This window comes from Lepisosteus platostomus, chromosome 16 (assembly GCF_059453375.1).
Source record: "Lepisosteus platostomus isolate fLepPlt1 chromosome 16, fLepPlt1.hap1, whole genome shotgun sequence".
NCBI lineage: Eukaryota > Metazoa > Chordata > Actinopteri > Semionotiformes > Lepisosteidae > Lepisosteus > Lepisosteus platostomus.
In genome coordinates, this window is record NC_142626.1 from 721,058 (window position 1) to 744,721 (window position 23,664).

Genomic DNA, 23,664 nt, shown 5'->3' on the forward strand with positions numbered 1-23,664 from the left:
TGGGATCACCACTGCACAACACAACAGGGTGGAGCTGCTTTGTGTCGCCCAGGTGGGGCAGCAGGTGCAGAATGGCCTCTGCTGGCTGTCTACACGTCTCTGAGGGGAGAAATCTGTCCCCTCCTCTGCCCTGGGTGTGAAGAGCACCCTGAGATCCTCTGTGACAGAAGTCATCATGACCACCACACCACGAGCAGACTTCTCACTCAGATGAGACTCACAAGTCATGCTGCTCTACCGCCGCCATCGGGGAGATGCAGTTCTACTTCCCACCACCAGGTGGCGCCTCCACTGCGGCAGCCCAGGCGTTAGCCCCCCCTCCGCCCCTGCAGCCCCGAGGGGCAGCAGGATCGCATTACCACTCTCCTTCCTGCTACTCTTTCCTTTTCTTCTCTCCGTTTGTTGTTGTGTAAAACTAGCAACAGCGAGCGGCCGCGCCCGGCCCCGGGGCCCCAGCAGCAGGAGCGGCCCGCACCCCGCGCCCCGCACCCCCGCACCCCTCCCCGGGCTGTCAGCGCGAAGGGGGGAGCACCGGCCAGTGTCCAGCGGCCAGCGGCCAGCGGCCGGGTCTCCCGGAGGGCCCTCCGCAGCTCCAGGCGCATTCCTGACCCACTTTCCCCTTCCCTCCTCCTCCTCCTCGGCAGCAGCGGTGGAGGAAGGACAAACGGCACGGCGCTAACCTTGCGGGGTGTTTCTTGCTACGGCGCCGGTTCCATGAGGAGCGGTGCTGCCCCGGGCCGGGCCGGGCCTCGGGGAGCGGCGAGCCCACCGGCTCAGGCCAAGATAAGCACTGTGCTAACAGCAAGACAGGCAGACAGATAGAGAGAGAGAGAGACAGGCAAGGACAGGGAGACAGGCAGACAGATAGAGAGAGAGAGAGAGACAGGCAAGGACAGCAAGACAGGCAGAGAGAGAGAGAGAGAGAGAGAGACAGGCAAGGACAGCGAGACAGGCAGACAGATAGAGAGAGAGAGAGACAGGCAAGGACAGGGAGACAGGCAGATAGAGAGAGATAGACAGGGAAGGACAGGGAGACAGGCAGATAGAGAGAGACAGGCAAGGACAGGGAGACAGGCAGATAGAGAGAGAGACAGGCAAGGACAGCGAGACAGGCAGATAGAGAGAGACTGGCTGGATCGGTTCAAGGGAGACTGGACTCAAGGGCGGACAGTGAGGTAGGGGCTCAGAGAGACGCTGAAGGCCACGGGCTTTCTGCCACGTGACAGTACCTGTCCATGCGTGTGCACACCTGTACATACTGCCTGCCTGTCCAACAGATGTGTTATTGCGTCCCAATATCCCCGCTCTGCATGATCCCCCAGACTGCCACACAGGCCCCCACTGTATCCACATGCGAGTGTGAGTGTGCGTGCGCGTGTGTTTGAGTGTGTGTGAGTGTGCATTCACGCGTATGTGAGTGTGCATGTGCGTGTGTTTGAGTGTGTGCGAGCACGTGTGTTTCAGTGTGTGAGTGTGCATGCGTGTGTGTTTGAGTGTGTGTGAGCGTGCGTGGGTGTGAGCGAGTGTGCACGCGCGTGTGTTTAAGTGTGTGCGAGTGTGCGTGATCTCGACAGTCAAGAGGCGAGCTGCTTGCCGCGCCCCGCTGCCCGATTGGCCGCCTCCCAGCCACGCCCGCTGGCTCCAGACCGCCCTGCCACACCCCACCAGACAGACGCCAACTCATCCCCTCTCCCGGCCCGGGCAGCGCAGGGCCTGACTCAGAGGCTCAGGCGGGAAGCTGCTGCTTTATCCCACCGCCCAGCGAGAACCCCAGGGGAACGGCGCAGTGGCGCGGTTTTACTGCCGCGCTGTTCCTGCCCCGCGTGCGTCCGTGCCCGCCCGATAACACCGCCGGAACAGGATGCGACTCGCCCCCCCACCACGAGCGCAACGCAGCTCACGCCAACGTGTGAGAGTACACGGGTATTTTTGGATGGGTCGCCGTGACAACCCGGACTGCTCGTAACCACAACAGGAAAGGCGGAAGTGATGCCGCTCAGCTCGTTGGCTTCGGAGAGTCCCGTCTGCTGGAGCCACACCCAGAAGGGAGACTAATCCAGCTCAGCCTGGGGCGGACATGTCGGCCCTTCACCCTCATGTGATCAGTCAAACAGACTCCCAGTGCGCAGCAGTCTGATCCGCTCCAGGTGTGACAGTGCTGTCAGTCAGACTCCCAGTGTGCAGCAGTCTGATCCGCTCCAGGTGTGACAGTGCTGTCAGTCAGACTCCCAGTGTGCAGCAGTCTGATCCGCTCCAGGTGTGACAGTGCTGTCAGACTCCCAGTGCGCAGCAGTCTGATCCGCTCCAGGTGTGACAGTGCTGTCAGTCAGACTCCCAGTGCGCAGCAGTCTGATCCGCTCCAGGTGTGACAGTGCTGTCAGACTCCCAGTGTGCAGCAGTCTGATCCGCTCCAGGTGCGACAGTGCAGTCAGTCAGACTCCCAGTGCGCAGCAGTCTGATCCGCTCCAGGTGTGACAGTGCTGTCAGACTCCCAGTGCGCAGCAGTCTGATCCGCTCCAGGTGTGACAGTGCTGTCAGTCAGACTCCCAGTGTGCAGCAGTCTGATCCGCTCCAGGTGTGACAGTGCTGTCAGTCAGACTCCCAGTGTGCAGCAGTCTGATCCGCTCCAGGTGTGACAGTGCTGTCAGACTCCCAGTGCGCAGCAGTCTGATCCGCTCCAGGTGTGACAGTGCAGTCAGTCAGACTCCCAGTGTGCAGCAGTCTGATCCGCTCCAGGTGTGACAGTGCTGTCAGACTCCCAGTGTGCAGCAGTCTGATCCGCTCCAGGTGTGACAGTGCTGTCAGTCAGACTCCCAGTGTGCAGCAGTCTGATCCGCTCCAGGTGTGACAGTGCTGTCAGACTCCCAGTGCGCAGCAGTCTGATCCGCTCCAGGTGTGACAGTGCTGTCAGTCAGACTCCCAGTGCGCAGCAGTCTGATCCGCTCCAGGTGTGACAGTGCTGTCAGACTCCCAGTGTGCAGCAGTCTGATCCGCTCCAGGTGCGACAGTGCAGTCAGTCAGACTCCCAGTGCGCAGCAGTCTGATCCGCTCCAGGTGTGACAGTGCTGTCAGACTCCCAGTGCGCAGCAGTCTGATCCGCTCCAGGTGTGACAGTGCTGTCAGTCAGACTCCCAGTGTGCAGCAGTCTGATCCGCTCCAGGTGTGACAGTGCTTCAGTCAGACTCCCAGTGTGCAGCAGTCTGATCCGCTCCAGGTGTGACAGTGCTGTCAGACTCCCAGTGCGCAGCAGTCTGATCCGCTCCAGGTGTGACAGTGCTGTCAGACTCCCAGTGCGCAGCAGTCTGATCCGCTCCAGGTGTGACAGTGCTGTCAGACTCCCAGTGCGCAGCAGTCTGATCCGCTCCAGGTGTGACAGTGCTGTCAGTCAGACTCCCAGTGCGCAGCAGTCTGATCCGCTCCAGGTGTGACAGTGCTGTCTGTCAGACTCCCAGTGTGCAGCAGTCTGATCCGCTCCAGGTGTGACAGTGCTGTCAGTCAGACTCCCAGTGTGCAGCAGTCTGATCCGCTCCAGGTGTGACAGTGCTGTCAGACTCCCAGTGCGCAGCAGTCTGATCCGCTCCAGGTGTGACAGTGCAGTCAGACAGACTCCCAGTGCGCAGCAGTCTGATCTGCTCCAGGTGTGACAGTGCTGTCAGTCAGACTCCCAGTGTGCAGCAGTCTGATCCGCTCCAGGTGTGACAGTGCTGTCAGACTCCCAGTGTGCAGCAGTCTGATCCGCTCCAGGTGTGACAGTGCAGTCAGTCAGACTCCCAGTGTGCAGCAGTCTGATCCGCTCCAGGTGTGACAGTGCAGTCAGTCAGACTCCCAGTGCGCAGCAGTCTGATCTGCTCCAGGTGTGACAGTGCTGTCAGACTCCCAGTGCGCAGTAGTCTGATCCGCTCCAGGTGTGACAGTGCTGTCAGACTCCCAGTGCGCAGCAGTCTGGTCCGCTCCAGGTGGGACAGTGCTGTCAGACTCCCAGTGCGCAGCAGTCTGATCCACTCCAGGTGGGACAGTGCTGTCAGACTCCCAGTGCGCACAGCAGTCTGATCCGCTCCAGGTTTTACGGCATATTCAGAATAGCTCCCCATTGCACAGCAGTCAGATCCACGCCGGGATTTCACAACTGCAGGAGGCTCTTGTACAGAAGCAACACCAGGCAGGCGCAGGAGGTTTCAGTCTGACGTGACCGGAAGCCAGCCTCTCCGTGACGAGACAACGCCTCAGGGCCAGCCTGTACCTCAGCACAGCCGCCTCCTGTAAGAGCAGTGAATTCTCATTCCCCCTACCCCCCGTGCCTGAGGAGAGAGGGGCGTCTGTACAGCACGTTTACTGGCTGGTTAAAGTCAAGTTAATAGAGTGAAGTACAGAGATACTGCACAGGTGGGCCAGAACACTGTAAAGACGACCATTAAAACCGCCTCTCTGAACTGTTAATATTGCAGATGACTGATACACAGTCCCTGCAGTTACCAGATCTGATTACTAATTGATCCCAGACCAGGAGGAACCTGAGATCCTCACTGAGATCCTCATCCTCAGATCTGTAGAGTAACTGTAGAGACACTCAGTCCAGCTCCTCTGTATCTTCACATTAACACACCATCCTCATCCTCAGATCTGTAGAGTAACTGTAGAGACACTCAGCCCAGCTCCTCTGTATCTTCACATTAACACACCATCCTCATCCTCAGATCTGTAGAGTTACTGTAGAGACACTCAGTCCAGCTCCTCTGTATCTTCACATTAACACTCCATCCTCATCCTCAGATCTGTAGAGTAACTGTAGAGACACTCAGCCCAGCTCCTCTGTATCTTCACATTAACACACCATCCTCATCCTCAGATCTGTAGAGTTACTGTAGAGACACTCAGTCCAGCTCCTCTGTATCTTCACATTAACACTCCATCCTCATCCTCAGATCTGTAGAGTAACTGTAGAGACACTCAGTCCAGCTCCTCTGTATCTTCACATTAACACTCCATCCTCATCCTCAGATCTGTAGAGTTACTGTAGAGACACTCAGTCCAGCTCCTCTGTATCTTCACATTAACACACCATCCTCATCCTCAGATCTGTAGAGTAACTGTAGAGACACTCAGCCCAGCTCCTCTGTATCTTCACATTAACACACCATCATCATCCTCAGATCTGTAGAGTAACTGTAGAGACACTCAGCCCAGCTCCTCTGTATCTTCACATTAACACACCATCCTCATCCTCAGATCTGTAGAGTAACTGTAGAGACTCTTGGTCCAGTTGGTGATTGTAAGGATTATGAGATTAGACATTGCTATACGAATTCGAGACAGAGGAGGAGAGAATATGTCTGGTAACATGTCAGCAGAGATGAGAGAAGTAGAGACACACAGGAGGAAGGGAAGGGCTCCTTCTCTCTCCATCACTCTCAGAGATTCCTGTGGTCTGTGGCTCAGCTCGTTAGAGCCTGTTAGTTAATTAGCCCATCTGCATTTCACAGCAGGGACAGGAGTTGAATGGATGAATCAATAAGGCTGACAGTAAGATTGTCTTTTTTTGGTCTTAGTGATCCTGTTGAGTGTCTGTTTGCTGTCATTTGTCTTTAATGTAAACCCAAGTAAGATCAGGGTAAAAACACAGTACAGCGCAGTAGAGCCCAGGGAAATTGGGGTAAAAGCACAGTACAGCGCAGTAGAGCCTGGTGAGATCAGGGTAAAAACACAGCACAGCGCAGTAGAGCCCAGTGAGATCAGGGTAAAAACACAGTACAGCGCAGTAGAGCCCAGTGAGATCAGGGTAAAAACACAGTACAGCGTAGTAGAGCCCAGTGAGATCAGGGTAAAAACACAGTACAGCGTAGTAGAGCCCAGTGAGATCAATGTAAAAACACAGTACAGCGTAGTAGAGCCCAGGGAGATCAGGGTAAAAGTACAGTACAGCGCAGTAGAGCCCAGGGAGATGAGGATAAAAGCACAGTCCAGTGCAGTAGAGCCCAGTGAGATCAGAGTTAAAGCACAGTACAGCACAGTGAATCACAAAGGAGGGGCAGGATGAGGAAAGCTGAGCTGTGTGAACTCTGCACAATGCTTTTTTAATTTACTGAGCTTTCCCAGTCTGCTGTGTGTGTGTTGTAATCTCTGAGCAATCAAACATCTGAGGCATGAGCTGTTTGTGAGCAGGGCAGGTGACACTGTCAGTAAAACACATTCCAGCTTCTGGCTATTGCCCTAAGCACATCTGATATCACCCTCTTCAAGCAGGCTTGCACAACCTGCAGAGGCTGGTCTCCCTTCTGTGTGCATTTAAAACTCAGGGACTGAGGGACTGAGTCTGTGAGCTCCTCTCTCTCCCTGTGCCACCTGTCCTGTTGTGTATTTATTACTGAGGGACTCTCTGTGAGCTCCTCTCTCTCCCTGTGCCTCCTGTCCTGTTGTGTGTGTTAATAACTGAGGGACTTGCTGTGAGCTCCTCTCTCACTGTGTCTCCTGTCCTATTCTGTGTGTTTATTACTGAGGGACTCTCTGTGAGCTCCTCTCTCTCCCTGTGCCTCCTGTCCTGTTGTGTGTTGATATCTATATTGTGCACACTGAAGACCGAGATAACAGAGGCATTTCCTATATGGGTTTTCCACATTAGCATCTACAGCTCTAGAAAAACCCACTTGGATGAAAACACACCGGCCCGTCAGTCGCAATTAAGTGTCCAGACACCGCAAATTAAGAGTCATCAGCATCAGGGCTCTGCTGGTCCTGCAGCAGCAGCGCCCAGACAGGATGGATATTCAGCCGAAATTCCGCTCACAGAGGACATGAAAGTGAAATTGTGAAAGTGAAAAAAAGATCAGTGACTATCACCTAACACTGATCACGACATTATCTCTATTAAAAGGGGCAACTCTTCAGCACACGACTGGAAAATGATTTCATGAGAATCACACACAAATACCGCAGTAATTGTGAAGGGTGTTGCACAGAGCGAACTCTTGGAGGTCTGTGCTAATTAGACTTGATCGTGGTAATGACAGGCGGGGACGCGATGTTCCTCCACTGCAGTGCTGGACTGTTGGCTGTGATTACCCATTGGTGCCTCATTAGTAATGAACCAGGAATTTGGCTGTGGGTTAGTGGAGTGTCCTACACCCTGAGCAAGATGGAGGCACCTTCTTCGACACACCCACTGGGCCTGGGTTCAGCGATCAGAACGCAGGGACAAGCAGGGGCCACAGTGCTGGGCCTCAGGACCGCAGGGGCCACAGCGCTGGGTCACAGGACCGCAGGGGCCGGAGAGCTTGGCTGTCAATCTCCGCACTCTCTCATATTCTCTCTCTCCGGTTTCCTCCACAGTCCAAGGGGGGAGAGCTGCTCTCTGCCTCAGTAACCGTTTCCTCCCCCTCCTCACGCTGGGAGCTCTGGGTGGGGCGGGGCGCTCCCAGGGCAGCCCTAGTTCTCACGGACGTGACAGATTCCTGGCAGCGGGAGCAGGAATCAGTGGGGGGGGGGGAGACCCCGCCCTGAGCTCTGTTTCCTGAGGAATGCAGCAGAGCTCAGGAACGCACAAGACGGAGGGAAGGAAAACAAGGAGGAATGAAAATAAAAGACGTCATGGTCCCAGAACTGGGATACAGGGCGAGAGAGACACTCGTGCACCAGTGTAGGCTGGGATACTGTGATCTGTGTGGTTACCAGTACTGCTGGTCACTGTCACATCTGTAGAGTAACTGTAGAGACACTCAGCCCAGCTCCTCTGTATCTTCACATTAACACTCCATCATCATCCTCAGATCTGTAGAGTAACTGTAGAGACACTCAGTCCAGCTCCTCTGTATCTTCACATTAACACACCATCCTCATCCTCAGATCTGTAGAGTAACTGTAGAGACACTCAGTCCAGCTCCTCTGTATCTTCACATTAACAAACCATCCTCATCCTCAGATCTGTAGAGTAACTGTAGAGACACTCAGTCCAGCTCCTCTGTATCTTCACATTAACACACCATCCTCATCCTCAGATCTGTAGAGTAACTGTAGAGACACTCAGTCCAGCTCCTCTGTATCTTCACATTAACACACCATCCTCATCCTCAGATCTGTAGAGTAACTGTAGAGACACTCAGTCCAGCTCCTCTGTATCTTCACATTAACACACCATCCTCATCCTCAGATCTGTAGAGTAACTGTAGAGACACTCAGTCCAGCTCCTCTGTATCTTCACATTAACACACCATCCTCATCCTCAGATCTGTAGAGTAACTGTAGAGACACTCAGTCCAGCTCCTCTGTATCTTCACATTAACAAACCATCCTCATCCTCAGATCTGTAGAGTAACTGTAGAGACACTCAGTCCAGCTCCTCTGTATCTTCACATTAACACACCATCCTCATCCTCAGATCTGTAGAGTAACTGTAGAGACACTCAGTCCAGCTCCTCTGTATCTTCACATTAACACTCCATCATGGTTGTTGTGTTCAGCCAGATTAATAATGATCTTCATCACTGAGAAACACCACTACGTGGAGATGAAAACAGATGACCAGCTGCTCTAGGATTTCACAATCCGCCCCCTGTTGCTGAAACGATTGAATCTTTGTCTGACTGACGCTGTCACCCCAAGAGTGTTACAGGGGTGACGGTTTCCTCCGTCTCAACCGCAGGGTCTGCACACCGGTTTCACTGCGAGCGCACTGCGCAGGGCCACACTGCCACACTGCCACCGCCCCAGGTCACGCGCCCAGCCGTGTGACAGCCCCCCCAGACAGCGAAAACAGGTCGGTCCATAATGGAGAGCCTTGTGCTCATGGGACGCCCGATCACAAGATGGCCGGTCACGCGCCCGCACACACACAGACACACACAGACACCTCAGCCATGGGTCAGGCAGTTTCACGATGCCTTTGGGTTCAGACGAAAACGATTCAGATGGTGGGGGCCGGCCCCCCGGAGAAGAACCGGGACAGAACCAGCAGGACCCAGATTGAGAATTCTGATGCTGCAACAACTGCAATGGCAGCTGTGGTCATACTGACCGTACTGACAGAAGTACAAGCACAAGCAGCAGTATTAATACCAGCAGGGCCAGTAGTAATACTAGCAGCAGTAGTATCAACACTAGCAGCAGCAGTATTAATACCAGCAGGGCCAGTAGTAATACTAGCAGTGCGAGTAACAACACTAGCAGCAGTATTAATACCAGCAGGGCCAGTAGTTATACTAGCAGGGCGAGTAACAACACTAGCAGCAGTATTAATACCAGCAGGGCCAGTAGTTATACTAGCAGCAGTAGTATCAACACTAGCAGCAGTATTAATACCAGCAGGGCCAGTAGTAATACTAGCAGCAGTAGTATCAACACTAGCAGCAGCAGTATTAATACCAGCAGGGCCAGTAGTTATACTAGTTATACTAGCAGTGCGAGTAACAACACTAGCAGCAGCAGTATTAATACCAGCAGGGCCAGTAGTTATACTAGCAGCAGTAGTATCAACACTAGCAGCAGCAGTATTAATACCAGCAGGGCCAGTAGTAATACTAGCAGCAGTAGTATCAACACTAGCAGCAGCAGTATTAATACCAGCAGGGCCAGTAGTAATACTAGCAGCAGTAGTATCAACACTAGCAGCAGCAGTATTAATACCAGCAGGGCCAGTAGTTATACTAGCAGCAGTAGTATCAACACTAGCAGCAGCAGTATTAATACCAGCAGGGCCAGTAGTTATACTAGCAGTGCGAGTAACAACACTAGCAGCAGTATTAATACCAGCAGGGCCAGTAGTTATACTAGCAGCAGTAGTATCAACACTAGCAGCAGTATTAATACCAGCAGGGCCAGTAGTTATACTAGCAGCAGTAGTATCAACACTAGCAGCAGCAGTATTAATACCAGCAGGGCCAGTAGTTATACTAGCAGCAGTGTAACTGATCCCTCCTTGTCAGAAGACTCCAGAGCGCAGACCTACCTCCTGCCTGTGGCCTCACTGCCAAGAGGGCCCGGTGCACGGCTCCCTTCGTCCTCCTGCCCACCTGAGGGAGAGGGGAGAGCGAGAGGCCCGTCACCACGCTGGCTGGAGAGGGAGGGACGCTCTGGAGTCCAGCCAGCCACAGGGCTCGGGTCCACACCTGGGACACGCACAAGCACAAGCATAGTGCACACTCACACGCACGCACAAGCACAACCACACACACACTCACGCACACGCACACTCACGCGCGTGCCGGGGGCTGTGTGTCGGAGGGCCCGGCCTGTCAGGCTGCTTTGCATGGCTGTTTGCAAATCGGCGGCTCCAGGAGTCTGTGGGGCAACTTCATTTGCCTGACCAGTAGCACCGAGGGCAGATCTCTTCCTGAGTGGCCACGCCCTCCCCCAGGTCGCCCAGGTCCAATCAGGGCCGGGCTCCCAGAACAACAGCCTGCTATCTCGCGCGCCCCGAAAGCACACAGGCCGTTATCAGGGTGCGCTGTTTGCTGTGGCTCAGGAGACAATAGGGCCTGGTGGCCAGATACAGAGAGACGGGGCGCCGCCTGGACTCGGGATTCAGACGCAAAACAGCTCCCTGGCAACACCTGAGTCCACACCTGCGGCCCTTCACAGCCACCCAGCGCCTCCAGCGAGAGTCTGCACCCAGGGGTGTCTGTACAGAGGGTCCAGTCAGAGCCTGTACTCCAGGGGTGTCTGTACAGTGTGTCCAGTAAGAGCCTGTACCCCAGGGGTGTCTGTACAGTGTCCAGTCAGAGCCTGTACCCCAGGGGTGTCTGTACAGAGTGTCCAGTCAGAGCCTGTACCCCAGGGGTGTCAGTACAGAGTGTCCAGTAAGAGCCTGTACCCCAGGGGTGTCTGTACAGTGTGTCCAGTAAGAGCCTGTACCCCAGGGGTGTCTGTACAGTGTCCAGTCAGAGCCTGTACCCCAGGGGTGTCAGTACAGAGTGTCCAGTTAGAGTCTGTACCCTAGGGGTGTCTGTACAGCATGTCCAGTTAGAGCCTGTACCCCAGGGGTGTCAGTACAGGGAGTACTGCATTGTGTTTGAAACACTCCTGGCTCTGTTCCCGGTCCCTGCCAGCTAGTTTCACATCCTCCTGTCCCTGCGGTTCTCAGTTCCCGTTTCCCCCACAGACAGACGCACGCCACCCTGACCAAGCCCCGGATCCAGCCCAGACCCCCCCACTCTCTCCGCCTCTCCTGTGCAGATGAGCAAGGCCCCCTCCCGGATCACGTTACTGGATCACCGCCATTGAACAACGTGTGCGAAAGAGTCTTCAGAGCCCCTCTACGGACTCATCAAGGAGGGAAGCATTTCAACAGCGCACACCGCAGCATCACAGTCAATCGGGTGGAAACAGACCACCGTGCGACGCCAACAGTCTTCCCCCCGGGGACACTTCCTGTCCCACCAATGGGGGCCTCCAATCCTGGTTCTGTCCTGGAGCGCCGGTCCAGTCATTTTGGGAAAAACTGGGAACGCGTGGAACTAAAGTGCTTCACTCAGATTGTTCCATAAACACTTCCAGCTTTTACCCTGATCTCACTGGGCTCTACTGCACTGTACTGCGCTTTTACCCTGATCTCACTGGGCTCTACTGCGCTGTACTGCGCTTTTACCCTGATCTCACTGGGCTCTACTGCGCTGTACTGCGCTTTTACCCTGATCTCACTTGGCTCTACAACCAGTGTCGAACTTTCAAGGACAGCAGTGTGAGCCCATTCACAAACCACTGAGCTCTCCCTCCTGCACAAGTCTGGACAGATGCTGGGAAGAATGGGGAGGTGTCTGCGCTGTTTGTACAGAGCCACCCTCACCCATGACAGCATGGGTTCAAGTCAGAGCCTGCCCTGCCCTGAGCTCCTAAACTCTGCAAAGTAACGACTTGCTCTTAATTACCCCCCTGAGCTACTCATCGCTGCTGAGAGAGCCAGCACAGGCTAGACGAGAAGGTTTTAGGAGTAACGTCAGCGATCGAGCCACAGAGCACACTGAGGGAGGAGGAGGAGGGGAGGAGGACAGGGAAGAGAAGCAACAGAGGACGAGGAGGGGGAGGAAGATGAGGCAGAGGAGGAGAGGGAAGAGGAGCAATAGAGCAAGGGGGAGAAGATGGAGGAAGAGGAGGAGGGAGAGAAGGAGGCGGCCGAGGTGAATGCCGATGAGCACAGATGCAGGGCCTGACGCAGACGCTCTGCTGCCGCTAGGCCTCGCTGTGCCGAGAGCGTGGACAGTGTGCTCTGCTGTCGTCTCCACACCCTCCCCCTGCTGCAGGGCTCCATTTCCCAGTGTTTATTTCAACCCCCCCCATCACAGCTGTGCTCAAAATAGACAGGGGCGCGGAGAATGGAGAGGCAGGTGTGTACACAGCTCGCCCACAACACACACCTCACCTGCCTGCCCAGGAAACACCAGAACAACAGGACTAGGGTCCCAGACAAGAGAAGGTCACGCACTTCTTCCATACCCCTACTGCCCTTTGTGTAAAGAGGTGCTCCCTGTTCTGTTGCACACAGGCCATACAACAATCACAGTTAGACCCAGCACACAGGCCATACAATAATCACAACTACCCCAACACACAGGCCGTACAATAATCACAACTACCCCAGCACACAGGCCACACAATAATCAGTCAGACCCAGCACACAGGCCACACAATAATCACAACTACCCCAACACACAGGCCACACAATAATCACAACTACCCCAACACACAGGCCACACAATAATCAGTCAGACCCAGCACACAGGCCACACAATAATCACAACTACCCCAACACACAGGCCACACGATAATCAGTCAGACCCAACACACAGGCTGTACAATAATCACAACTACCCCAACACACAGGCTGTACAATAATCACAACTACCCCAGCACACAGGCTGTACAACAATCACAGTCAGACCCAGCTCACGGGTTACTTGCTCAGGGATGGCTTGTATGAAGAGTCTGTGGACTATAACAACAACAACACTGCGAGCAGAGGACCCAGTCAGACCAGTTACTGCACTGACAGACAGGGAGACAAACAGGGGAACGGACAGACGAGGCGGGGGGGGGCTGGGAGAGAGCCCCTGCCGGGGGGCCGGTGAGGGTGAGGCCCCAGGACCGGCTGGACAGGTCTCTGAGCAGAGCGCCGGCCACAGGCCGTGTGGCTGAGTGACCGGCGGCCTGGGCAGCACTGACCCCAGAGGGGAAACTCAAAGCCCGACAGAGCCAGGAGAGGAGCGATCCCAGGTGGACTCCACCCACCCCCCACTCTCTCTCTCTCTCTCTCTCTCTCTCTCTGCAAGTCTGTCTTTCACAACGTCTCATTCCTCCCTGCTGAGACTCTCTCCGCGTGGAACAAGAGCAGACAGGAGCAGGGAGACCGCAGGCGGCACGCTCCGAGACAGGGAGACAGACACTGGACACAGGCAGACCGGGCTGTCCAGAGAGGACAGGCTCAGTGACCATAGCCTGGACACAGACACTGGACACAGGCAGACCTGGCTGTCCAGAGAGGACAGGCTGTGCTCCCACTGCCAGCAGGGAGACATAGAGACATAGGTGCACTTCCTAATGCACTGGGACAGATACTCTGGGATGAGAGAGACATTCTTCTAACCCTTCCCTGAACATTTGTAAAGGTTCACTAATTCTTAATGCTTTTCTAACACTTAAAGCCCTTCTGTAGCTTCTGAACGTAAGAGAGAGGAGTACGAGTCGGTCTCCTTGAGCACAGGCGTGCAAGCCAAGAGACTGAACACAGAGCTGAACACAGAGCTGAACACAGAGCTGAACACAGCGAGAGGAGGCCAGGGTTTCAGCTCCTGGAGGAACTGCAGCCATCAGGCACAGCCAGGCTCTGCCCGAGACACCAGTGCTCGGGAGAGCCACTGCAGCAGAGCGCTGTTTGTACACAGGCGTGAAAACACAGATGACAATCTCCGAGGAGTTCATGCGCTGGATCTTTTAAACTCCGGGCTTGGCCGAGTGAGAGTTTAGCCCAAAGAATCAACCCCACTGGACACCTCAGAGCAGTTTAACACCCCAGCACTGACCCCACTGGACACCCCAGTGCAGTGTGACCCCCAGCCCTGACCCCACTGGACACCCCAGTGCAGTGTGACCCCCAGCACTGACCCCACTGGACACCCCAGTGCAGAGCCAGGTTTCAGATAAGGGGAAGGCGACAGTATTTCCCTCTGCTGCAATATCTGGTGCTGTTTGCAAAACCCTCTGGAATGTGTGCAATCTTACTTTCAGATTTGTATTGGTTTTGAAGTGAATCGCATGTCTTGCTACACTACATTTCACACGGAGCACTAGTGTGACAAACTCAACACAGAGGCTGGAACACTCTCGCTCGTGAACCGTCATTTAGCAAATACTTCGCAAATCACTTCTGCAGCCTATGTACGCAAACAGAGGGAGACGGGGAGGGTGTCTGACAGACACATCACAGAGGAGCTGGAACAGACGCTCTGTCCTCTCCTTTTCATCTCAAGAGCACGGCTCGCCAATTGGACAGCGGAGGGCAGTGTGTGTGCGCGCGCGTGTTGGGAGGGGGGGTGGCGTTAATGGGGTCGTAAATAGTCGGTTCTGCCAGGGATCCCTTATATAGCCCTGCTACAGAGAACAATTCCCTCTGACCTCTGACCTCTGACCTGCCCCTCCCTGTGTGCCCTCTGCCTACTGCCGAAACTCGCACGCACGCACACCGATCTCTCCCTCTCTCTCTCACACACAGATATAAACACCCCGGCCCCGTCACTGCTCTGCCATTCCTCAGAAGTCTGCTGCGTTCCAGTCATTCTGCTGCTGGCTGGCTGGCGGAGGAATCCGAGTCTGGGAACACACGCGGGTCTGCCCTGCAGGGCTGCAGGGACACCAGCACACGGCAAGAGGGACATTGAACCCAAGACTGGCTGGCAAACCACAGCACGATCAGCAGCTGCTGCAGTACAGTCTCCTACAGCGGGAGCTGGGCCTCATCGGAAGGACAAGGAGAGTAAGGAGGGAGGGAGAGAGAGGACGAGCGCTGCTGAGGACGGGCGTCTCTGCTGCTGCTGCTGCAAGGTTTTGGACAGCAGAACCTGGGTCCGATGTCTCACCCGAGGGACAGAGGACAAGGGGGTCCTGTCTCTCACTCTGTCCTCCTGGTCTAACAGGACTGGACCGGACCTGCCGGACCAACTGTCCTCCTGGTCTAACTGAACTGGACCGGCTGTCCTCCTGTTCTAACAGGACGGGATCTGAACCCCTGGACCAGCTGTCCTCCTGGTCTAACTGAACTGGACCGGCTGTCCTCCTGTTCTAACAGGACCGGATCTGAGCCCCTGGACCAGCTGTCCTCCTGGTCTAACAGGACCGGATCTGAGCCCCTGGACCGGCTGTCCTCCTGTTCTAACAGGACCGGATCTGAGCCCCTGGACCGGCTGTCCTCCTGGTCTAACAGGACCGGATCTGAGCCCCTGGACCGGCTGTCCTCCTGGTCTAACAGGACCGGATCTGAGCCCCTGGACCGGCTGTCCTCCTGGTCTAACAGGACCGGATCTGAGCCCCTGGACCGGCTGTCCTCCTGGTCTAACAGGACCGGCCCCGACCCGCCGGGCCGGCTGGGCTCCTGCTGCAGGGCGTTGCCCGTGTGTGAGAGCAGACGCCCTTGTTTCACGTTCCGGTTTTCCACGCGGAACCAGGCCTGATGACTCAGCCTGCTGGGGGGGGGTGTTTGGGCTTTGCCTGCGCTTCCTGACCCCCCCCGAACGCCCGGCCTGCCATCGAGGAGCTCCCCTCTGTCCGCCCGCCCCCGCCTCTCCGGCCCCGAGACTGCCCTCCCCTGGGGTTGATACCAATCCCAGCGCCTCAGCTACCAACCCCAGCTACCAACCCCAGCTACCCCAGATACCCCAGCTACCAACCCCAGCGTCTCAGCTACCACCCCCAGATTCCAACCCCAGCTGCCACCCCCAGATACCCCATCTACCAACCCCAGCTACCAGCCCCAGCGCCCCAGATACCCCAGCAGCCCCTGCGCCCCGAGCACGCTGGGGACCTGGCGTGTCAGCGGCCCACACTGCCCAGCTCGCTGCACCCCAGGCGTAGGAAACGGCAGAGGAAGTGTGCAGCCCCAGAGCTTCCTGCCCACACTGGCGAGCACCAGGCCCGGTGCCCATGTGCACACACACACACAGACCCCCACACACAGACCCCCCCACACACACACAGACCTCTCCACACCTAGATACACACCTGCCTCTCTCCACACAGCCACAGAGATTCACACACACGCTGCTCATATGGATGAACTGGAGCCGTGGGGCCCAGGCACACACACACCACCACGAGACTGATGCCTTGAGGTGAGGGTGGGCGTCAGAATCTGGGGGGTTGTAGGGCGCCCCCCTGCACCAAAAGAAAAAAGCTTCTTTATGTAAAGAATAACACACCTGTCCTGCCTGGAGGAGCTCCTCCAGCTGTGTCCTGACGGAAACCAGGGTATCGGCTTCGACAACAGGGCTGGGCAGCTTGTTCCACACCCCCGCCACCCTCTGTGTAAAGGGCCTCCTGTCCTGCCTGGAGGAGCTCACCCAGCTGTGTCCTGATGGAAACCAGGGTATCGGCTTCGACAACAGGGCTGGGCAGCTTGTTCCACACCCCCGCCACCCTCTGTGTAAAGGGCCTCCTGTCCTGACTGGAGGAGCTCCTCCAGCTGTGTCCTGACGGAAACCAGGGTATCGGCTTCGACAACAGGGCTGGGCAGCTTGTTCCACACCCCCGCCACCCTCTGTGTAAAGGGCCTCCTGTCCTGACTGGAGGAGCTCACCCAGCTGTGTCCTGACGGAAACCAGGGTATCGGCTTCGACAACAGGGCTGGGCAGCTTGTTCCACATCCCCACAATCTGCTGCTGGGGGGTCTGCCTTTTGACATCTGCGCAAGGGTGCGAGTCAGGAGACCCCCGATTCAGAAATTCAACCCGTGAGCTGGGCCCAGAACCCCCCAGGAAACTGGCAGCCAGCCTCACAGAGTCATATCGCACAACGCACCGGGGGCCTGGTGAGGAAGAGGAGCAGGAGGAAGCTAGCAGGACGGGGGGGGGGGGGGACCGCCCGAACACGAAACTCCTCCAGCTGTGGCACCGCCCGCGAGTCCGCGGGGTCCCCACGCCGTCTCGCGGGAACGACACTCGGGACGTTGCAGGACCGGCTGCAGGTCCCGTCGCTCCCAGCCCGTTTGCGCGGTCCCGTTTCCTCGCCTCTCCTCAGAACCTGGTTCCAATTAGTCAGTGTTTCCAAACCGCGACATTCCGCCGCCCCTCCTCCTCCCCGCCCTGGCCGGATTCCCAGGCTGAGCGAGCGAGCGAGCTGGGCGGCTCCACCCAGGCCGAGACACCGCGCAGCTCCGAGAGGAGGAGAGAGGGGAGAGAGGAAGACAGGAGAGGGGAGAGAGGGGAGAGAGGGGGGCCGGGGGAGAGAGGAGCAGGGGCGAGGCGCTTTCACTGGCGGGTGTGCTCGGGCTGCCTTTCCTCGCAGGGAAACGAGAATTTGAATTAGAAAGCAGCAGCAGCAGCGGCGGCGGCGGCTGTGCCTGAGGCGCTGGGCGGGGCGGGGCAGGGCGGGCAGCCCGTCCCGAACGGGACCCGGGCCGGACTCGAACCCGAGGAATCGCGCCCCACAGGGACATCTCGGGGGTACACACACTCGCCCGTGAGTTTCCCCGCAGAGCCCCCCCTCCCCGCTGCTGCAGAGGGTCGCCGCCCACGCCCACAACACGGCTGCAGCCTGGAGGCGAGTGCAGCCGAGAACAGAGCTCGCCAGTGTGGGAGAGCGCGGCCCCGTCTTTCCACGTTGCCACTCCGTACGACTTGCGCGCTGGGAATACCCGGCCGTGTTTGCGGGAAAACACGTTCCCGTTTCCCGAGTTCCCGAGTTCCGCTCCCCCGTGAGAGGGGCCTGGATACGGCTCTCGGCACCCAGGCTTTTAACGTGTCTGTGTTCGAGGAGCCCGGACTAGTTCCCGCAGTCCCTGGTCTCTCCCACGCCAACGAGGAAAAGTTCTGAAATCCCAGTCACGTGTGGGAATAACAACGCATTTACACGCCACTCTCTCTGTGGAATGAAAGCCAGGAGATACACAGTGTGCACACACCCTGCCTGGTACCTAGAGAAGCGGTCCAGCGTCCAGACCCCCCAGATACACACTGCAGTGTCCCGACACCCCAAGTCCCCAGATACACAATCGAGCGTCCAGACACCCCAGATACACAGCACAGTGTGCAGTAATACACAGTCATGTGAGCAGACACCCCAAGTCCCCAAATATACAATCGAGCATCCAGACCCCTCAGATATACAGTCCAATGTCCAGAAGCCCAGTATCGAGATGTTCAGTCCAGTGTCCAGACACCCTAAACTTCAGATGTGCAGTTCCATGTCCAGGACCCCCAGTACCCAGATATACAACTCAGTGTCCAAGCACCCCAGTGTCCAGTCACCCCAGTACCCAGATGTCCAGTCCAATGTCCAGATGTACAGTCCAGTCACCCCAGATGTACAGTCCAGTGTCCAGAAACCCCAGTGTCTAGATGTACAGTCCAGTGTCCAGTCACCCCAGTACCCAGATGTCCAGTCCAGTGTCCAGACACCCCAGTGTCCAGATGTACAGTCCAGTGTCCAGACGCCCTCGGTTAACCAGGCGTGGCTGGCCGGACACGGCGCTGTTGGGCTTCTCCAGTACAACAGTATCCATTTGCGCAACAAACTCGACTCCCCCGTTAACACGCAAACACACGCACGTCCCTTCTCCCCCGGTCCACGTCCCACAGCCCGGGCCGTGCAGGGAGGGTCCCCCGCGCCCTGCACCTGGACACGTGGACAACCACTCCCCACGCCACGGCACCCCCGCGAGCTCCCGTGTCACCCCCACTTCACGAGAACTGCCACTCCCATCTACAGCACGGCCAGCCGACGCATCAGAATAATAATAAAATAATAATAATAATAATAATAATAACGCCGTACCTGTCTCTCAGCACGCCAGTCCTCGCATCCTGCAATCCAGTCTCTCTCCTTCTCGGACGGAATAGTTTGTGGGTGAGGAAGGAGGGGGGGAGGGGGGATTGGACGACCCAAAAGTGTTTTTAAAAAAAGTTTCTGAAAAAGTTAAATAATTTAAAAAAAAAGTTTTCTCGCTTGCGCCGCGCTGGTTTTAACTCCCGAATCCTGCCCCCCACCAGTTTGTCGTTTTCGTCTGTCGGCGCCTCGCTGTGGTGGTCTCCCCCCTCTCGGTCTCGCTGCCCCGTGTGTGATCAGAACTGGTCTCTCGCTCCTCCGGGCTGCGCGCAGAAGACTAGCCGAGCCTGTCGCCTGGGCTGGGCTCTTGTAGTGCCCGGCGGAGAGAGAGGGGGGGGCACAGAGAGAGACAGGGAGAGAGGGAGGGGCCGCCGAGCGAGGAGGAGGAGGAGGGTGGAAGGGAGTGGCCGGTGGGGTTTTTTTTTTTGGATGAGTAGAGACAGCGCAGAGAGAGGCTCGGCCGAGCTCGCACACACCAGCGGCTCCGGCTGGCGTTGATACCGGGCCGAGGCTCCGGTGCCGGTACCGGCGCTGGCTGGGGAACACCGCCACCTCCCGAGGCTCGTGTAAAAATACAAGTTCCCGTGCGCGCCTGAAGTTTTCATACCCGATAAAACAAAACAAAGTTGAGACGCGACAGGGTTTTTTAAAAAAAAAAACAGTCCCGTGCGACTGTTTTTAATTTGCGTTTGAACTGGTCGGGTCTGCGCGCTGCTCCTCCTGGGTCCCCCCGGCCGTGGACACGTGTCACCAGCGACGGCGGAAGGAGCAAACGGGGCTCCGGGGTCGTGCGGAGGCCTCGGGCGGCCCCAGCAGCCCCCGGGTGCAGCGGGCGACCGGGGCCGGGAGTCGGTTCACAGGTCGCGCCGCCAGGCTTTCGGGGCGAGAGGGGGGAGGGCACGGGAGACTGGGAGCGCACTGGATTGTGCTGGTAAAAGCTCCACCCTGTTGCCTTGTTGATACAGCATCCCCGCAGATAAAAAAAAACTTCTAACACAGCCCGAGACGCCCCGTGAACGCTAATAACAGGGTTAGAGACGTGACTGTCTCTCTGCATTCCGCGCGCTGTGAAAACACCCCCAGCAGCAAAATAATTACCTCACAGTTTAAATAGACGCTGTAGAGCCCTTGTGTGTTTATCACCGAGGCTCAAATTAATTGCTTGTTATGCGTATTAAGTTTGGTGGAGAAAGTGGAGTGTCAACTGCTCTCACTGAGCACTGAGAGATCACAGCAGAGTCACACTGACTGGAGGAGAGACCCAGGTCTCACTGAGAGATCACAGCAGAGTCACACCGACTGGAGGAGAGACCCAGCTCTCACTGAGAGATCACAGCAGAGTCACACTGACTGGAGGAGAGACCCAGCTCTCGCTGAGAGATCACAGCAGAGTCACACGGACTGGAGTAGAGACCCAGCTCTCACTGAGAGATCACAGCAGAGTCACACTGACTGGAGGAGAGACCCAGCTCTCACTGAGAGATCACAGCAGAGTCACACTGACTGGAGGAGAGACCCAGCTCTCACTGAGAGATCACAGCAGAGTCACACCGACTGGAGGAGAGATCCAGCTCTCACTGAGAGATCACAGCAGAGTCACACCGACTGGAGGAGAGACCCAGCTCTCACTGAGAGATCACAGTAGAGTCACACCGACTGGAGGAGAGACCCAGCTCTCACTGAGAGATCACAGCAGAGTCACACCGACTGGAGGAGAGACCCAGCTCTCACTGAGAGATCACAGCAGAGTCACACTGACTGGAGGAGAGACCCAGCTCTCACTGAGAGATCACAGCAGAGTCACACTGACTGGAGGAGAGACCCAGCTCTCACTGAGAGATCACAGCAGAGTCACACCGATTGGAAGAGAGACCCAGCTCTCACTGAGAGATCACAGCAGAGTCACACCGACTGGAGGAGAGACCCAGCTCTCACTGAGAGATCACAGTAGAGTCACACTGACTGGAGGAGAGACCCAGGTCTCACTGAGAGATCACAGCAGAGTCACACCGACTGGAGGAGAGACCCAGCTCTCACTGAGAGATCACAGCAGAGTCACACCGACTGGAGGAGAGACCCAGCTCTCACTGAGAGATCACAGCAGAGTCACACTGACTGGAGGAGAGACCCAGCTCTCACTGAGAGATCACAGCAGAGTCACACTGACTGGAGGAGAGACCCAGCTCTCACTGAGAGATCACAGCAGAGTCACACCGATTGGAAGAGAGACCCAGCTCTCACTGAGAGATCACAGCAGAGTCACACCGACTGGAGGAGAGACCCAGATCTCGCTGAGAGATCACAGTAGAGTCACACCGACTGGAGGAGAGACCCAGCTCTCACTGAGCACTGAGAGATCACAGCAGAGTCACACGGACTGGAGGAGAGACCCAGCTCTCGCTGAGAGATCACAGCAGAGTCACACGGACTGGAGGAGAGACCCAGCTCTCGCTGAGAGATCACAGCAGAGTCACACTGACTGGAGGAGAGACCCAGCTCTCGCTGAGAGATCACAGCAGAGTCACACTGACTGGAGGAGAGACCCAGCTCTCACTGAGAGATCACAGCAGAGTCACACCGACTGGAGGAGAGACCCAGCTCTCGCTGAGAGACCACAGCAGAGTCACACTGACTGGAGGAGAGACCCAGCTCTCACTGAGCACTGAGAGATCACAGTAGAGTCACACTGAGTGGAGGAGAGACATTGCTAACAGCAGTGCAAGATCACTCAAGCCCCAGCCCAGCGAGTCGCAGAAGAGAGCTGTACGTTAAGCCCGGGACAAAGAGCTGGTTGAATCATGGTGACAGTCATCGGTCTCCTGTTCTTATCAATTCCCAGAACTGGGGCTCTGATGTCTACAGGCCTACAGAAAACTCCCTCTCTGTGGAATTAAAGATTTGCCCCCTGCAGACTCCCTCCCTGCTGTCTGTGTTCCAGTCAAGGATCCCCTGACTGTGAACAGGCCAAGCCTTCCAGTGTGATAAAAATACCCTGACCCTATCCCACTGGGAGAGAGAGGCTCTCGTTGTGTGTGTGAGGGACTCTCTGTGATCTCCTCTGTCTCTCACTGCGTCTCCTGTCCTGTTATGTGTGTTTATTACTGAGGGACTCTCTGTGATCTCCTCTCACTGTGTCTCCTTTCCTGTTGTGTGTTTATTACTGAGGGACTCTCTGTGATCTCCTCTCACTGTGTCTCCTGTCCTGTTGTGTGTTTATTACTGAGGGACTCTCTGTGATCTCCCTCTCACTGTGTCTCCTGTCCTGTTGTGTGTTTATTACTGAGGGACTCTCTGTGATCTCCTCTCGCTGTGTCTCCTGTCCTGTTGTGTGTGTTTATTACTGAGGGATTCTCTGTGATCTCCTCTCGCTGTGTCTCCTGTCCTGTTGTGTGTTTATTACTGAGGGATTCTCTATGATCTCCCTCTCACTGTGTCTCCTGTCCTGTTGTGTGTTTATTACTGAGGTACTCTCTGTGATCTCCTCTCGCTGTGTCTCCTGTCCTGTTGTGTGTGTTTATTACTGAGGGATCCTCTGCCATCTTCTCTCTCTCACTGCGTCTCCTGTCCTCTCTATTGTGTGAATTAGAGGATTTCTTGAAACTGCAGCCTGGCTGCACAGCCCTGTTTGCAACACACACAGAGTTACTCACAGGCAGGTCCCTCCCTGTTTGATCCAGCGAGCAAGGACAGAGCAGAACTAAGCTGAAACAAATGAGCTGACTCACCGTAGCAGAGCCGGAGGTCTAACACGCCGGGCGGGGCACCCTGCGGGGTCCTCTGGAGCACAGCCCCAGGTGCACAGGAGAGCGTCTTCACCCGCGTGTGAAGTCAATCAGGCTGGTCTTTTTTACAGCTCGTTTGGCACCTCGGCAGCTCATCTGTCCGAGAGGCGCTGGGTCTCTTCCAGCTGTTTCCCCAAAAGAAGCCAGGACAGCGGCTCCCACAACGCGGCTGGGCGGCTTGTTCCACGCTCCCACCACCCTTTGTGTAGAGAAGCGCCGTCACTCCCCTTGTTTGCGTCTGCGGGGGAGCCCTGCGGAACCCGCGGAGTTGTGACTGATCCGAGGAGCCAGCAGATCAACGGGAGCTGCTTTGCTGTGTCGCCCCTCTGCGCTCCTGTCTGAGGGGAACGGCTCAGCAGAGGTAGGGACGCTGGGAGCTGTGCGAATGTGGGACTGGCCTGCTGCCACTGCAGTTGTGCCTCTGTAATCCCGAACCGGTTTTCCCCCTCGACTGGTGGATCGCGCTGAACTTTCTCCGTTCAGAAGCCTCGGAGGCCCAGATGAGGCCGACAGCAGGGTGCAGCTTCAGCTGTCAGCAGCGGAAGCTGCAGGGAACTGCTATCAAAGGCCACAGCAGGAGTCGCCTCTTTACGCAAAGGGTGGCGGGTGTCTCTAACAAGCCAGTTCCCAAGCTTCTTTCAGATGAAGGGTCTAGAGGGTACCCCTGGATCAGTTAACTACTGAGCGGCCAAACAAACTCGGCGGGCTGAGCCCAAGCAAAGGGGACCCCCCCACCCCACCACCACCACCCGCCTTGTTTGTATTGTGACGTTCCCACTGTGGGCTTTAACCCGATAGTTTTCCCCCTCGCGCAGGTGCGTGCTGTCGGGCGTGTGGGGGGGACTGTAATGAAAGAGTGTGCAGGCACGGG

General features: G+C 56.4%; 1 protein-coding gene across 2 annotated transcripts in view; it reads right to left on the reverse strand.

Moving 5' to 3' along the window:
* ahnak (AHNAK nucleoprotein) overlaps positions 1–19,297 on the reverse strand; it is a 42,488-nt gene extending 23,191 nt beyond the window's left edge. Inside the window, exons 1-2 of one of the 2 annotated variants that reach the window (XM_088608919.1) lie at positions 18,961–19,297; positions 9,935–9,998 (exon numbers count right to left, since the gene is read on the reverse strand). The gene's annotated coding sequence lies outside the window, so the exon portion shown is untranslated. The remainder of the gene's footprint in view (positions 1–9,934; positions 9,999–18,960) is intronic. The other variant, XM_088608920.1, reaches the window with a different exon arrangement.
* Positions 19,298–23,664: the final 4,367 nt, after the last annotated feature.